At 39.5% G+C, this 16704-nt stretch overlaps 1 long non-coding RNA gene across 2 annotated transcripts in view; it reads left to right on the top strand.

The window, feature by feature from the left end:
- The first annotated feature begins 15652 nt into the window (after positions 1-15652).
- Positions 15653-16704, top strand: part of LOC108287687 — an 11591-nt gene continuing 10539 nt past the window's right edge. The window contains exon 1 of one of the 2 annotated variants that reach the window (XR_001818440.1): positions 15653-16315. This is a non-coding gene — a long non-coding RNA (uncharacterized LOC108287687). The remainder of the gene's footprint in view (positions 16316-16704) is intronic. The other variant, XR_001818441.1, reaches the window with a different exon arrangement.

A 16704-nucleotide genomic window follows, 5' to 3' on the forward strand; every position in this document is an offset into this window, starting at 1 on the left:
AAAAAAAAAAAAAAAAGACTGGGGGAAAAAAGGTTTGGCCTTATCACAGAATTTTTACTGTGCTGTATAAATGTTTGCAAATGCGAAAAGTGTGCATTTATAGTGTGTTTCCACATTAATTAATGCCGCCTTCAAGAGCAATATTGTGCAGGTAAAACGCTGTTTGTGGCTTTCTGTTGCACAGTTAAAGCTGACCCACCCTATGCACAAGACAATCAAATATATATCTGTCCTCCTCAGGATGCAGATAATGCTCATGTAAATTATGGAGCACAATGTAAGACAAAAGAAGACACTTTACATATGTATTGTTGATACAGAAATTATCAGGGCATGAATGAGCTGATGTGACATTACGCCATTTCTTTCTTTTGGTTTTTCCTTAATAACTTGGCACTTTTAATTTGACCTTAGAGCCAAATTAGTTCTCCATGCTTTCCTCATAGAAAACCCTTTTTGTTCCCATAATGTTTTCATGCCCTGAGAATCAGAAAAATACTAAAGAATAGGAAAGGATTTACAGTCATTGGAAGACTTGTGTTTTGCAAACAGTGTTAAGTGATATTGCTAGATGGTGATATTTTTTTCAGCCTAAAACTCTGTTGAAATCTGTGATCAAAATGTTTTAAACTATCCAAAAAAAAATTTGTATATTTGGGAAAAATGGATTTTTACATAGCTTTTGTATGCAGATATAAAACTGTAATTATGAATATAGTGGGCGTAGATAAACTCATAAGCTTAAATTCTAAAAAAGAAAAAGCTTATAACAGATATACTTTCCTGTCTCTTTCTTTAAATATTATTACTTTCTACATGCCTGCTCTTCTCATCTCAGCTGTGGCCAAAAGCAAGGAAACAAGGATGTAAAGGCATTTCTTTCAAAAATAAACATCTACTAGAATAAGCAAATGTACTTGGGAGGAAAGGATGGAGGGAAAGAAGAAACTAAGTAAAGTGCTGATGGGGGTTTACCTCTTTGGAAGGGGCCACAAAGATGAGGGGAGAAGGAGAGAGGTAAAGTTCTGCTTTTCAAGGACAGCATTGATCTTCTCATCTCAAATTATTAATGGGAATTATATTAACATCATCAACCAACATATATCTCAATCTCAGTTGCCCTGAACACATGTTAATTGGGATTCCTTCTGTGACAAGTTTAAAAAAAAAAAAAACTCAAAGTGGCTTAAGCATAAAGCTAATTATTGACTTTAATATCTGGGAAATCTAGGGTGTTTGCATATGAAACTTCAGACATGGCTGAATCTGGGCGCACTTAGTATTCTCAGGAAGCTCCTCTCTTCATCTTGTCATTCATGTAGATTTAATATTCACATGGCCTTTCACCTTATGGTAGCTTCCAATAGTTGCAGGATTGGCTTTACAGCTCCAAATATATTGAAAAGAGAATTTCTTTTCACCAACAATTCTAATGAAAATTCTGGCCTAATTCTCATTGGCCTAGGTTGAGTCATGTGCCCATTCCTGAGCCAATCACTGTGGTAGGAAAACAGATGTATAATCAACCTTATCCTCGGGAATCATGGAACTGGGTGAGAGGAAAGGACAGTCAGCCTCATCTAAACTATGGGCTGAGACTTGAGGCAGGATGATTCCTCAAAGGAAATTCTAAGTCTTGCTGCTATAAGTGAGGGAGAATGGTGGGCAAGCAAAAGCAACAAATGTCCACACCAAAGGTAAATCTGAAACCACTTGCCATTTCAGTATAGCAAAGGAGTCTCCTTCACACAGAAGAAGCTCAGCTCAAAGTGTTTATTTGGCCAGGGCATGAACCAATAAACACTTTCCAAAAGAAGTGTTTGATCACATTCTTCCTGGTTCATGAAAATGCCAGTCCAGGTAAGATGGAGCAAGCATCATTATTTCCCTAAGCTAGACCAATTCAAAGTACTATTTTCTGAGTTTTTCCACTATCTATTCAAAGGGCCAAGTATAACCTTTATATATTTATCTCTTTTCTACATTATGTACCTCCCAATTTTACCCTAATGAACATATCTCTCTCCTCCAAAAAATTACTTGATTCATTTATTTTGGAGAGCTGGAACATACATATTCCAGCTAGGTACCATTCTTAACCCCTTTAAACAGGCAAACCCAATCCTAAATTAATTTAATACCTAATGGTTTGATTTATATGAAGCTGGTGTCGTGTCACAAACCTGGACAAGTCTAATAATCTCTGAAGAGGAGCCAGAGGACAAAGCTGGTTTGCTTCTCCACCCTCAAGATGACAGCTCATTCTGGTTTTATATTTAGACACTCAGGGCTCTGTAGCTTTGTAAATAAGTGGAATTGTCATTAGGTTCATGTACACAAATTCTGACACATTAAATGTTGTTTAAACCAAAGCAAAACTTAGTAGAACTACTGAAATGCAGAATGTTACAGATACCATTTGAGCATGTATCTCAAGAGGATTCACTGACTAGTTGATGAAATGTACCATGTTATACTCTTTAAAGACAATCCACCTACACCATACATTGATGAAATCATAAACAAAGTCTGTATCTGCACAGTGATATTGCCTGCAGGCTATATTAAAATGAGAAGAGAATTGCCTTAGCATAGGTTCCCCAGAAAGCAGAGCTCATCCTACAATTTTATTAGGCATTATCATGCCCGAGGAAGAAGTAGAGGCAAAAGCGAATGAGGCATAGAAGAAAAGAGAATAAATATAAAGGTGCATTGCTAAGTTGGCCACACTTAGTACCAAGCACAGCTGAGTACTCAACTGTGTAAGACCATCTTCTAAGGGGCCATATGAACTATACTGATCTGGGAGTAAGAAAGAGGATTTGTCTACTGGCTCTGCCATTACCAAAAATAGGGCTACCTTCCCTCCATGTCTAGGTTGTATATCCCTGGCCACAGAGCAGGTCCTGTGGTGCTTCATGCTTCAGGAGTGAAAGCAATCCTGCACGTGGGGAAAGCTGGTCTCTACTTTCACAGATGGGCATACCCCACCTATACTGGTTGGCAGATCAGGTGGTAAGTGGGGTGAAACAAGTGGCCCTGGGCCCTGAGGACATAAGTGGAGCTTGGAGGATCTGCAATTTTCCGATACAAGGGCTGCTTCAGCCAACAAGTTCTTCCAATTACCTGGACATGGGCCATCAAGTTCCAAACAGAATCATGAAGCTCAATAGGCAATCAAACTTATATTTCACTGTGCCATGGATCTGCCCATATAGGGGCTTTTAATGTAATATAAACTGGTCATGTAAATTAATTATCCTCTTAGTTACATTTTCTTGCAGTAACTGAAAAAACTAAGTACACTTAAACTAATCTTTTAATTACACTACCTTAGTTTTTCTTGTAGCTGTTTCATTTCAAGGGCAATTTCTTTTCTATATAAATATCTATCTGAAAGTTTTATAGAAGCCAATAAAAATTTTTTATTTTTCCATGTAAAACTTCACTTAGTATAAACTTTTTTTTGGAAATAATACATATAAAGAATAAAGTCAGAACAAGTTGAAATAAACACTCCTTTTCTTTCAGGACAGACTGATAATGTTCTGTATATTTTCTTTTAACTTCCTTGTATGTAACACCAATAGCAATGAGGAAGATGCATATAAAGTAAGACATCTTCAAGTTAATCAAAAAATTCTTATGCCCACAAATCTCAATGGATACAGAGATATGAAAAACACTCCTTAGTATTACCCCAAGTCCTAAAAAGAGACTGCAGTCTTATTTATTGCAGATATGCAGTTAGGTTTGCATTCCAATCATTTTATGATGTCACCAATGGGAGCTTTTAGCCCTAAAGAGATATTTTAGGATATCTTTCCACTACATAAAGTCAAGGTCAAGTAGCATCTGTGTAATAAGTTATATCAAAAGATGAATAACCTCCTGGGTGTAGTGGCTCATGCCTGTAACCCCAATACTTTGGAAGGCTGAGATGGGAACACTGCTTGAGGCCAGGAATTTAAGACCAGCCTGGACAATATAGCAAGACCCTTGTCTCTACAAAAACTTCTAAGAAAAAAATTCACCTGGCATGGTAGCATGCATCTGTAGTTAGCTCCTTAGGAGGCTGAGTCAGGAGAATCCTTTGTGCCTAGTCTGGGGCTTCAGGGAGCTGTGATCATATCCCTGCACTCCAGCCTGTGTGACAGAATAAGACTCTACCTATTAATAAATAAAAAATAAATAATAAGATGAGAAACCTGAGATCACCAAAGATTATTCATTGGTAAGTGAACTATCTTGTAAGACTCCAGTTGAAAATTTCAGAAAATTCACCTCCATTTTCCCCAGCACTTTGACAAAAGTTCCATTTATTGTTACTTTCCACTCAAGAGTCCCAGAAACCACCCCAAAGGATGTGCTAGGTGTTTATGCTGCTTCCCACAGTTCTTCACCATCATGTTGGAGTATGTAATAATTGCCCACAATGTAATGAACACCTACTGTATGCCAGAAATCATGCTAGACCCTTTATATTACCTCTAATCCTCCAAACGAACATGGAAGTAGGTGTTAGTATTCTCATTTGGCAATAGGGACATGGGACTCAGTGTGAATAAGCAAATTATCTAAGATGACGCCATTGGCAGAGATCATGGCATTCCAAGACCTATATTCTTTTTACAACCTGCACTGAGACCAGGATAAAGCCTCAGCCCCTTAAAAAAAACAAAAAAGCAAGTCTGCTCTGGAAATGTTTGTCATTTCCCTTCCTAAAAATTCACCTATTCTAATGAAAAAAAAAAAGTACATTATAAAGGAAGGTTACCTGACTTTTCATTAGACTGTGTCCATTATAAAACCACTCACTGCTATTGCAGCATAAAGTGTAATTTCTCTTTGCAGGACCCATGTATAACCCAGCTGGCTTCTAGAGATGTTAGTCTGAAAAGAGGACATTTAGTTTTCTAAGCATTTGAGGGTCCGAATAATCAAGTTTTGGGAGAAAAGAATTGCTCTGAATAATTGAAAAAGAATTTACAGTAATAGAGATTGGAAGTGGGGAGGGCAAGCAAACAAGATGACAGAAACACTTATGCTTCAAGATGTGACACCATGCTGTAGCGCTCTCAACTTTAGACAATCAACTTATTGGCAAATGCATGACGCAGATGAATTCCTTGTAGAAATAAATGAAAAGAGACATTCAGGCACGTTTATATGGAAGTCATGAGCCCCAAAACAAAGAGGATCTTAATATAATTATCCCAGAATTCATTAGGATTCTAGGGGTTACTTCATCTAGATTTTTGTTCTCTTTTGTTTTGTTTGTTTGTTTTTGTTTTTGTTTTTTGAGATAGAGTTTTGCTCTTGTTGCCCAGGTTGGAGTGCAATGGCATGATCTCGGCTCACTGCAACCTCCACCTCTGGGTTCAAGAGATTCTCCTGCCTCAGCCTCCCGAGTAGCTGGGATTACAGCCATGGGCCACCATGCCTGGCTAATTTTGTATTTTTAGTAGAGTCGGGGTTTCTCCCTGTTGGTCGGGCTGGTCTCGAACTCCTGACCTCAAGTGATCTGCTCACCTCGGCCTCCCAAAGTGGTGGGATTACAGGCATGAGCCACTGTGCCTAGCCTAATTTGTCTAGTTTTAAAGAATTGAGAGAAGAGCTTTTCAAAGCAGTTTTATGTAGCTCTTTGAAGGGAGGGCTCTAGCTGACATCTGGTAGATAGGTTTACTTAAGACCATACTTAGATGTGGAAATAAATTAGCAAATTGAATGTTCTTGTGGAATTTTCCACAGGAAAGCAATAATAAAAGCCCACTATTCACTCACACCTGCAATTAAAGGAAAACAACAAGTCTCAAACAAAATACAGCAAACAAACTCAGATACATTCGAGAGAGAACTTTTTTATGATAAGATATTTGCAATATCTGAAATGTCACAGAATTAGCATCAGGAATATGCAGGTAGATTTTGCAAATCAACAAGACACAAAGTGTCATAGTAAAATAGAATATTCACAGAAGGAGAGGCCCAAATGGCTAAAAAGTATATGAAGAGATCCCCCACCTTACGAGTAATCAGAAATATGAAAACTGATATCGCTCTATACCCACAAATTAGGTAGAAAGAAAATATCAGGCATTAACAGGAATGTAAAACGATAAAGACCCCATCTCCTGCTAATGAGAGTGTAAATTATGGTTCAGCCCTTTTTTCCGAGAGCCAGGATTCCCATTCTGGGGAAATATCCCAAGCTCTGACAGACATCTATAGCCATAGGAATCCTAGCATCACATACTTTGCAATATTAGGGAGCTGAGTTCAGACTAGGCCAGAGGAGACAAACACTGGGTGGAGGGATCCCTACCATGGAAATCACTGCAGCATAGAAAGCACTGAAATACACCTGCATACTGACACATACAGTAAAACAACAACAACAAAAAGACCTATAATATATTACTATTGTATTTATGTAAACTATTTATGTAATACAATACTATTTATGTAAACTGCAAACACAATACTATTTATGTAAACCGCAAACACAAAGGAATACCATACATTTTGTATGGAATCATATAGAAGCAAGGATATACATCCAGCACATTACACTGGGTGCCTTTATAGAAGAGATGAAGGGGAAAAATGAAATAAATTGTAGCCATCAGAAAATAAGAAACATGATTATCTCAAGTCCCCACACCTAAGGCCATTCTCCCACAAAACTGCCAAGTTTTAAACATCTCTTTACCATCCCTTCCCTGAGACAGTTGTTGTAGCAGTTCCTGCATGAAAAGGGACATTAAATGACTGGATAACAGAATCCTGGGTGAGAAGCACAATCTATGGCCTCAGAGACGATGACGTTAAAAATGGCCTCACAGTGACTATGGGAAGAAAAGAGAAAAAAACGAGAAAGCAGTAGACAGTCCTGATTGATAGATGGTCTTCCAGCCACAGAATCTATTTTTCCAGTCAACAATATTGAATGTGAAACTCCAATACGTAAGCAAGAAAAGGCCATTCAGCCACCCCAAAGTCCCCAAAGTAAATCTGTCTCTAGGGATCCCTAAATCTCCAGTAGAACTCTGGAAATCTCTGATCTAGAAATTCTTCTATGTTTAAGCCAAGTCTAGGGTGCTAAGTGGGTGAGTCAACTTTATTTAAAGGGCCACAGTAGAGCCACTAAGTCTCCTTTGCATCATCACCAGTCTACAGAGACTGGACCTAAGGCTATGCTACCTGGGACAAGGATAGGGAAATCTGAGAGACAATCTTTGCGGCCATTACTCTTACTTTATCCTCTGAAAGCAAATTGACAAATGTCTTTCATTTTCATGGGCATGGTATTGAATGTTCGATTTGTTTGTGTTTAAGCAAGTTTAAACTATTTCTGTCTCTTCCCAGTTTCCCCCAATTCAGAGGCTTATGAACCAGGACCCTTTCATATGGGGAATGACCCAAGTACTTGTGAACAGTTAGCCTATAGAAGACTTGAGATAGCATTCTAGCTCACACCCAAGCTAGCTGCCAGGTGAAACAGAAAATCAATTTGTTCTGTGCTGCTTCCAAAGAGCAAAGCCAGGACTAATGAAAGGATGACTGGATAATCCTCAGAAGTCAATATCAGCTCAAAAGAAGGAAGAATTATATAACACTTAACTGCCTACAATGGAAATAATGAGTTCCCCCATCACTCAAGCTGTTCAAGCAAAGACTGAAAAATCATCTGACAATGAATGAGGTTGTAAGAAGGCTGGAACCTCAGACAAATGACCTCTCAGATCTGCTTCAGCCCCAGGTTGCATCATGATCATGACCATGACCATGTCCTCAGGGATCAGCTTTTAGGCTGTCCCTGCTGCCATATTTTAGGTTTTCCACAAGGAAACATGTGAGATCAACCTCAGTGAGATTTGACTTCTGGTGCCACTTACTTAGAATGTATAATCATTCCCTGCAAAAGCAGATGAGCCAGTAAAATAGTCTACCATCTGCCTCTCCATGTTTTTTTTTAATAATCATTCCACTAGCTCCTGAGAAAACCTTCTCTGTGCAGCCATGAATCAGACAAGCTAATTTGAAACCATTATCAGAGAGAATGATGTGCCAGAATCAAAGAGCAACTCTAAAGTGAGAAAAAATATAGAAAATAAATTCTAGGGTAGTCTGATACACTGGGGACATTTCTTTGTCATTGGTTCATCAGCATGATGTCAAAAACCACAGTAGTTATTGAGTCTCCATCACAAAATGAATCTCGATTTAATTACCTCTTGTTGAGATTCTGCACATGGGTTGTTTGCTCAGGCACGAATTTACTTTGACCAAAATTAGTCTTAATCAGCTTGGCTGAGTAACGATATAGCCAAAAAGTACAGCCAGTGGGCAATTTGAGAGGCTTCTCTGACAATTCATTTATCAGAAACAAATAGAACCTATAAAACACGTTCTGCAAGGAGTTAATTCTTCTTCCGCATTTCGAAACACTTTCATCCAGTGCTATGGTCGTTCACCATGGAAAGGCATCTGAGGAATAAAATGTGCCCTTTGGACAGAGTGCTGCCTTAAAATAGTCAGGGTAAGGGGTTGTATTTTACTGTTCTGCCTACGAGATCTCAGCTACTTCTGCGTGGGTGCCTCATGAGGCTTTAGAGCTAAGAAACTGGCTTATTTTGAATGTCTATCAGAAATGGGCATAATTAGATTCTGACCACTCTAAATTACTGTGGATTATAAGCAAAACTAAAAATGTGCTGGTGCAACTTTTGCCTCCAAAATAGTGATTAAGAGTCACATATTTACAAGGATTGATGACATCCAGCTTGTCATAAAAACATTTCAAGTGCAATCAGTTTTATCATCTCCGGGAATCCTTTCATTCCACTACCAAGTGCAGCTTCTTTCTCTCCAAAAACAAGACCATATGCTCTCCCTGAAAATAAAAATGCACAAATACATCTGACACAGACAGAGATGCTGGGGCAGGAGTATCAAGGAGAAGGAAGTGCCATAATTCCAAAAAGCATGGTGTCCATGGCATATAAAAATAAAACCACTGATTCCAGAGATTCAAAGCCAGTATATTCTTAACTTGAACCCAAGTATCTCTGGGATTCTGAGAACTTATTCTCAGATGTTAACAAATGTTTATTAATTTTTTTAATTTCCAGTTTCATTCCAAAGTAATTTTTAAAACTTACATATATTTTTGCTATTGTGAACAGTGCTGCAATAAAAGCATATGTGCATGTGTCTTTATAGAAGAATGATTTGTAATCCTTTGGGCATATACCCAGCAATGGGATTTCTGGGTCAAATGGTGTTTCTGGTTCTAGATTCCTGAGGAATCGCCACACTGTCTTCCACAATGGTTGAACTAATTTACACTCTCACCAACAGTGTAAAAGTGTTCTTATTTCTCCACATCCTCTCCAGCATCTGTTGTTTCCTGACTTTTAAATGATCACCATTCTAACTGGCGTGAGACGGTATTTCACTGTGGTTTTCATTTGCATTTCTCTAATGACCAGTGATGATGAGACATGGATGAAGCTGAAAACCATCATTCTAACACAGGAACAGAAAACCAAATACTGCATGTTCTCACTCATAAGTAGGAGCTGAATAATGAGAACACATGGACACAGGGAGGGAAACATCACACACCGGGGCCTGTCAAGGGGTGGGGAGTTAGGGAAGGGATAGCATTAGGAGAAATACCTAATATAGATGACGGGTGGATGGGTGTAGCCAACCACCATGGCACGTGTATACCTATGTAACAAACGTTCTGCACACATATCCCAGAACTTAAAGCATAATTTTTAAAAACTTACATATATTCTTAATCATCTAGATGAACTCAAAACCAAATAAAATTTCAACCATTCATTTGTATTCATCTTTACAGTGCCTAGAATATGAATAATTACCTGCCTTTAACTGTTGCAAGCTAATGAGGACAAAAGAAATGCAGACAATATATATATATGATACAGTTCACACCCAAACCCACAGAATCTGGCTCACTGGGTCCATGAATGGTTTTTTAGTTATCAATAAGAGAAAAGAGGTGGGCAGCTTCAGTTATCACAACTGAGGATATTGTTTTGGGCTTCCCAAATTTGAGGCATCTAAGAACCACCTGAGAGGCATTTGGCACATATACAGGCAAATTTCTTAAAACAAGATGTATTACACTTATAATAATGTCTTTCAATTAATAAATTAAAACAGCATGATTGTTTTGTCAATCAGAGAAGATATTATTTGAGATCTTTCCCCAGGTGTCTTGATGATGGATAGCTTGTGCTGTAGTGAGATTCTTCTAGAACAAGGCAAATTTTCTTGCCTGAGACTAGAAAACTTTCCCTTGACTATTGAGGGGAGAAGGAAAGCGAAATAAACTTCAGTTAAGTCTGGGGCAATTTGAGAGTGAAGAGGACTTAGACTCCCTTTCTTGGGCTGAGGCTATGAAGACAACAAGACCCCATGAAAGAAATTAACACGTGATGTATGAGTTCTCCAAGCCTCAGAGTAACAAGGAAACAGTTGGATAATTTCATGATGCTGAGAGAGGCCCAAAGTAGCCTGAGTTTAGATAATAACCACAAAATTTCCCATAGCTCAATTTGATAGAAGAACAATAGAATCACCACATGCACAGGGCACCTAAGAATGGCCCAAAAATTAGCTGAGAGAGAGAGAAAATTTGACACACAAGAGCTTGCAGTCAGGAGTGAGGGCAGAAGCTGGACCCTGCATGGATCAGCAGGGGAAGACTACGTCTCAGCTGATGCTATTGCAGACTGTTTACTGATGACATTATGAACGAGCTATCCTCAGCCATGACTTGACACCATAAGGAAATTATTCCCAGATTTTAACGTGCATCAGAATTATCTGGCAAGCTTGTTATCACAGATTCCTGGACCCCAGCCACACAGCTCCTGATTCAGCTGGCCTGGGCTGGAGACTGAGAATCTGCATTTCTAACAAGTTCTCAAGTGATGCTGAGGTTGCTGCTCTGGGAACCACACTTGGAGAATGACTGCTGTGCTACGTCCTAACCCCTGACTTACATGAAACTCAGATAGAACTCCTGGAATAACGGAGCTCATACTGGGAGTATATTGATGGGACGATAAAGATTCACATTTCTCATACATCTGTGCATGGGGACTAAGGTTTGTTTCCGTCATGGAGATATGAGCAAATGGCTTTCTAAGTCTCTATTTGATTATTTTCTCTTCTGGAAAGCATTACCTCCCTATTTCAGTAAAACATTAAATGTAATTATTAAATATACCCAATAACATAGTGATGTATTTCTTCAACACTTAATAAAAAAAAGATCTTTCAGTGCTAAAACCCACTGCCCAGTATAAAATATTTTAAATATAGACAAGATAACAATGCTTTTTCCAAAATACATTCTAGCAAGTCACTTCTCCGCTCAATATTCCCTGTTGCTTCCTGCTTACCTAGTTAAGATCTTCAGGCCCTCTGTGGCCTGCAAGGCTGTGCAGGACCTGGGGGCCCAGCTAACCCCCTGTCCTCATTCCCTATACTCCCAGCTCCCTCACTCTGTCCTGGCTACACTGAACTACATGCTGTTTCTTGAAAAGCCCAAGGACATTCACACTTAAAAACTCTGTGTACTGTTCCCTCCATCTGGAAGAACAGCCCCTGAGCCTCTTCCCTCCTCTCCGTTAGGCCTCCACTCAAAAAGTACCTTATCAGGGAGAATTTTCCTCTTTGCCCACAAAAAAAACATCTCGCTTCACCTTCATCTTCCTTTACTCTCCATCTGCTCTGCCCTGGTCTGTTACTCTTCCCATCACTTACCATGGCCTGATATATTTCATATTTCAGTTTTTATCTTTTAATTGTCTAGTAGAATGTAAACTTCATGAAAGAGGAAATTTGCTTTGTTTACTGCTATATCCCCTGGAAGTAACAGGCACATACCCTCACTCAGTACATAACTGTGAAATGAATGAACAGAAAGAAAGGCCCAGGAATCGACAACCCTACTCCTACAAACACCCAAAGAGGCCTGTGGGAAAACAGCCCAGCTGGCATGGCAGCCCCAGTTGCTTTCAAATGCCCACCTTCCCCTTTCTCTTTCACCACCAAACACCCACCCACCTGCATTATAAGGAAGAACTACGCATGTGCTGTTTGCAAGAAAAAAAGGAGGCAAAAACCCAGGGTGAAGCGAACTGCAAACTGGAAAGCCAGGGACAAGGAGAGAATTCTTGCCCACCTGAAGTAACCCACCCTCAGCTGAGAATGCAAAAGAACTGCCTGTGATTCCATGGCCCCAGGATAGCCACAGCTGACATCTGAGTAGACAGACATCCTTCCGGACATGTTTATATGAATAATATACAGGCATATTAATCACTGTTTCAACTTTCAATGTAGACCTGGTTCCAGACAAAGATCTCTAGGAGTTCATCCACAAGGAATATAAAATCTCAAAATTAGATCAACAGAACAGACAGGAATGGTGGGGGGGAGAAAGGGCGTTACACTTAAATGATATTTTCCATAGGCTTTCTGGAAGCTGAGAATTCTCTGCTACAAAGCCCACAACCATAATTTTTTTTGGTAAGTATTGTGTTTAGATGAGTAATGTTACAGGGGTCACTTTTTTTTTTCATTCTCAGTTTTTATCAGAAACACGGAAGTACCACAATTTAGCCCTTAATAGTCACCATCTTCCTTGGAGACGTTTGAGAACTTAACAATTTTATCCTTTTGTATGAGCAGAGGGTTCAAATTGAAAGGATGTTTCCAATGAATCACATTAAAATTTATTCCAAGTGCCTTTTTAAAATTGGACCTTTAAGGAAGACATTGAGTTTTCTAGAATCAAAATGTATCTTCTTCCTTAATACAGTGATAAATTCCCACTGAAGCTGCCCAAATTATACTTCAGTGAAACCAAAGATCTAGAGAAGCTGCAGAAAAGAGATTGAAGTGACTTTCAATTTAAAGTGATTAGGAGTTCAGAAAAGGCAACTTTTCTGAATGTCAAAGTTCTACAGTCTCAAGCTTTGAGTTTGGAAATTTAGAACACTGTTGTGTTAAGTGGCCCTGATACATTCCACATGTGAGTATATTCTTTATTTTCCTACTGCTTTCTCTCTGTGTTCTCCAACCATTCCTACCGCAGAGGCAGCTACATAGGTAGTTTTTAGTAATATATGTAAATGAATGGATGAATACATATCCTTGCATACCCATCAGAAATCTCAGCACCTTCTGGAAATTTTTTAATATTAAGTTTGCATTTGTTATCTTGTGATTCATAATAAAAGGCCAACGTGGCATAATTATTTTTCCAAGAGCCCTTCCAGAGGACAGCAACATACGGTAAAATGATCATGGGCTTCAGAATACAGATGTGGATTGGAATCCTGGTCTCACTATCCCTTGCTTCCTTACCTTAGCTGTTTAACTTTCTTTTACCTCAACTTTCCTGTTTGTGAAATAGGAATCATAGTACCTATTTTGTGTTGGGAGAGACAGTTCTCTCTATGGGTCTCTCAAAACCATATGCAATGTGTAAGGTATGCCAAGAATGCAAGGCCCTGTGTTCTATTTATCCAAGCTATTTGTCAGGGTTGTGCTTGCAGTGAGCAACTTGAGGGACAAAGTAATGTCTCCTGCTCTGGAACAAGAACACAACTGCTATAAAAGTAGTAGATTCTCCAAGCTCAGTGTTCCCTGGCTATGATACAAACCCACTGTGGGTATAGTATACCTCTGGACCTGTGTCAGCTTGCCCTCTGAATTTTAGTAGCAAAGCGAGCTGATGCTGATGCTCTTTGCTGTGATGGTGAGTAATAAAGTTCTTTGTCTCTGACCTAGGAGTCTCAGGTCTTCAGCTAGCATCAAAAATAAGAGACTAATACTCACTGGAAAATATATTTTAAACATTAATAGGTAATTTACTACCTTGTAAGTAGGGTAAAAGAAAACCCCTCACCTGACATTTTATAGGACTGTTGAAAGGCTAGATGCAATAGCCTAAATAAAACACCTGGCACTAAAAAGGCACTAAATAAACACACACAAAAATTTTCCTTTAGTGTCTTATTTAAATTTCCTTAACTATCTTAGATAAATAGTTATTAACAAAATTATAATGGCAGCCAGGCACGGTGGTTCATGTCTGTAATGCCAGCACTTTGGGAGGCCGAGGTGGGTGGATCACCTGAGGTCAGGAGTTCAAGACCAGCCTGACCAATATGGTGAAACCCCGTCTTTACTAAAAATACAAAAATTAGCCTGGCATGGTGGCATGTGTGTGTAATCCCAGCTACTCGGGAGGCTAAGGCAGAAGAATCGCTTGAACCTGGAAGGCAGAGGCTGCAAGACTCCATCTCAAAAAACGAAAAAAAAAATTATGATGGCAGGAAGGCTGCTCCTCCCTTCACCTTTCCATGTAATCTGTCTTGTATCTGTCCCACATGGAGGGGTAAGGCAACCAAATTCTCCTACAAGGACTTATAGCAGTTACCTCTCTGGAGGTAGACGTGCCCGTAATAGAAGGAAACTGAAGATGTAAGCCATGGGTCTGTAACAATGGAATTTCAAACGTGGGGTGAGAGTAGATATTTTGGGGCAGGAGACCACATCTATACTTCAAATTCCAACACTGCTTGCCATATTCATTACCCTTCTATCCCGACACTGGATCCTCTGAAGTTTACCTCACATCAAGAGAGGGGAAGGAAGGAAATTTTAGAAACAAAATTTATGCCAAAATTCAAAATTATTTTCTGATAACTGAGAAGATCTATGTGATGCAAAAGAATGTAACAAAACAGACTCTTCACAGGATGGTTATAATGTGGTCTTTATCTCCAAACATACCTAGAAGCAAAAAGGAACCTTGCTCTCTGCACTAGTTTTCTATTCCTGCTGTAACAAATCACCACAAACTTGGTGGCTTAAACACAAATTTGTTGTCTGAAAGTTCTGTAGGTCAAAAGTTCAACACAGGTCTCATTAAGCTACAATCAAAGTGTCAGCAGGCCTGGTGCCTCTGTGGAAGCCCAAGGACAGAATCTGTCTCCTTGCCTCTTCTAGCTTCTAGAGACTATGCTCATTTCTTAGCTCCTGACCCCGTTTTCCCATTCCTGGCAGGTCAAGCTCTTCTCACACTGCCCTCTCTCTGGTTCACCGTAGCCAGAAAAGATTCTCAGCTTTTAAGAACTCCTTTGATTACATTGGGCCGACTGGGATAATCCAGGATAAGCTCCACATCTCAAGGACCTTAACCCTAATCAAATCTGCAAAGACCCTTTTGCCAGATAAGGCAATATATTCGCATGTTGGGAAGAGGGGGATGATTAAGATGTAGAATAATTAGGACTAATTGGGACTTGGAGGGGCATTCTTCTGCCGACCACACTCTGCTTCTAGAAGCCTCCCGAGATTGACTGATTCCCAAAGATGTTCAACTTGACCATTTCTCAAGAGAATTGAAATGGCTCTAAAGGTAAAACATTTCTACCACAGTGAGGCAAATGAAAGTGCCCAGTGGCGGGGCACTGTTTAATTTTTGTTTTAATTTCTACGCATTGCCAGGAAAAAATAATTAGAGGAATGTTTTTGAGATTCTAAGAGGAGCCACTCAGCTTCAGTAACCATGGTGATGGAAAATTCTGAGAAGAATGTTAACTTCCATTATGTGAGAGCAGATGAAACCAAAGCCTTGGCCCACACAGCAAACCTTTGGATAGCAACGTGTTCTAGAAAAATGGAGCCTGAAGAGTCCAGATTGCTTTTTCTTGAAATATCAAGCAAGTCTAAAATGATTACTACCCATGAGGCTTTTTTTAATGCTGTTAGGTTTGGGGGTGTATTCGATTGTTTTGCATTGCTATAAATGAATACCTAAGGCTGAGTAATCTTTAAAGAAAAGAGGTTTAATTGGCTCACATTTCTGCCTGGCCCTGGCATAGTTGGCTTGTAGTGAGGCTTCAGGAAGCTTTCACTCATGGTAGAAGGCATGTCACATGGCAAGAGAGGGAGCAAGAGAGAGGGAAGGAGGTGCTAGGTTCCTTTAAACTGTAAACTAAACAGCAAGAACTCACCCATTTCCATGAGGATGGCACCAGGCCATTCACGAGGGAGAATCCCTCCTGACCCAAATACTTCCCGCTGGGCCCCACCTCCGATGCTGGGAATCACATTTCAACTTAAGATTCAGAGGGTGAAAATGCTCAAAGCCTACCAGGAGGTAATTAAAGTGATATGACAATGTGAGGTGTAGGTTACCTGGAAGGTAGCAGGAAGCATAGCAGATGGTGGGAAGAAGAAAAGTGCCTATGTACCTTGGAGATAACACCCACAGAAATATCTATTCATTCAAAAATATTCGTTGAGCGTCTCTGCATTAAAAAAAAGCACCATGTTAGGTGCTCTGGACTTGAGGATGAATTAATCAAGAAGCTGATTCTGAGGGAATTTGCACTCATTCTTTAAGCATAGGAGACGAACGGTAGCTCTCTAGAGCAGTCCTTATCAAACTTCGTTGCGTACGTGTCTTGTTAAAATGTAGATTCAGTAGGTCCAAGGTAAGGCCTGAGATTCTACGTTTTTAACAAGCTCCTAAATGATGATAGTGTCAGTGCTGCCGGTCGCAGGACCGTGCTTTCAGTAGCAAAGATCTAGAGCAGCATTTCTTTTTTCTTTCTTTTGTTTTTTTTTTTTTTTTTT

Source organism: Cebus imitator, unplaced genomic scaffold (assembly GCF_001604975.1).
Source record: "Cebus imitator isolate Cc_AM_T3 unplaced genomic scaffold, Cebus_imitator-1.0 Scaffold351, whole genome shotgun sequence".
NCBI lineage: Eukaryota > Metazoa > Chordata > Mammalia > Primates > Cebidae > Cebus > Cebus imitator.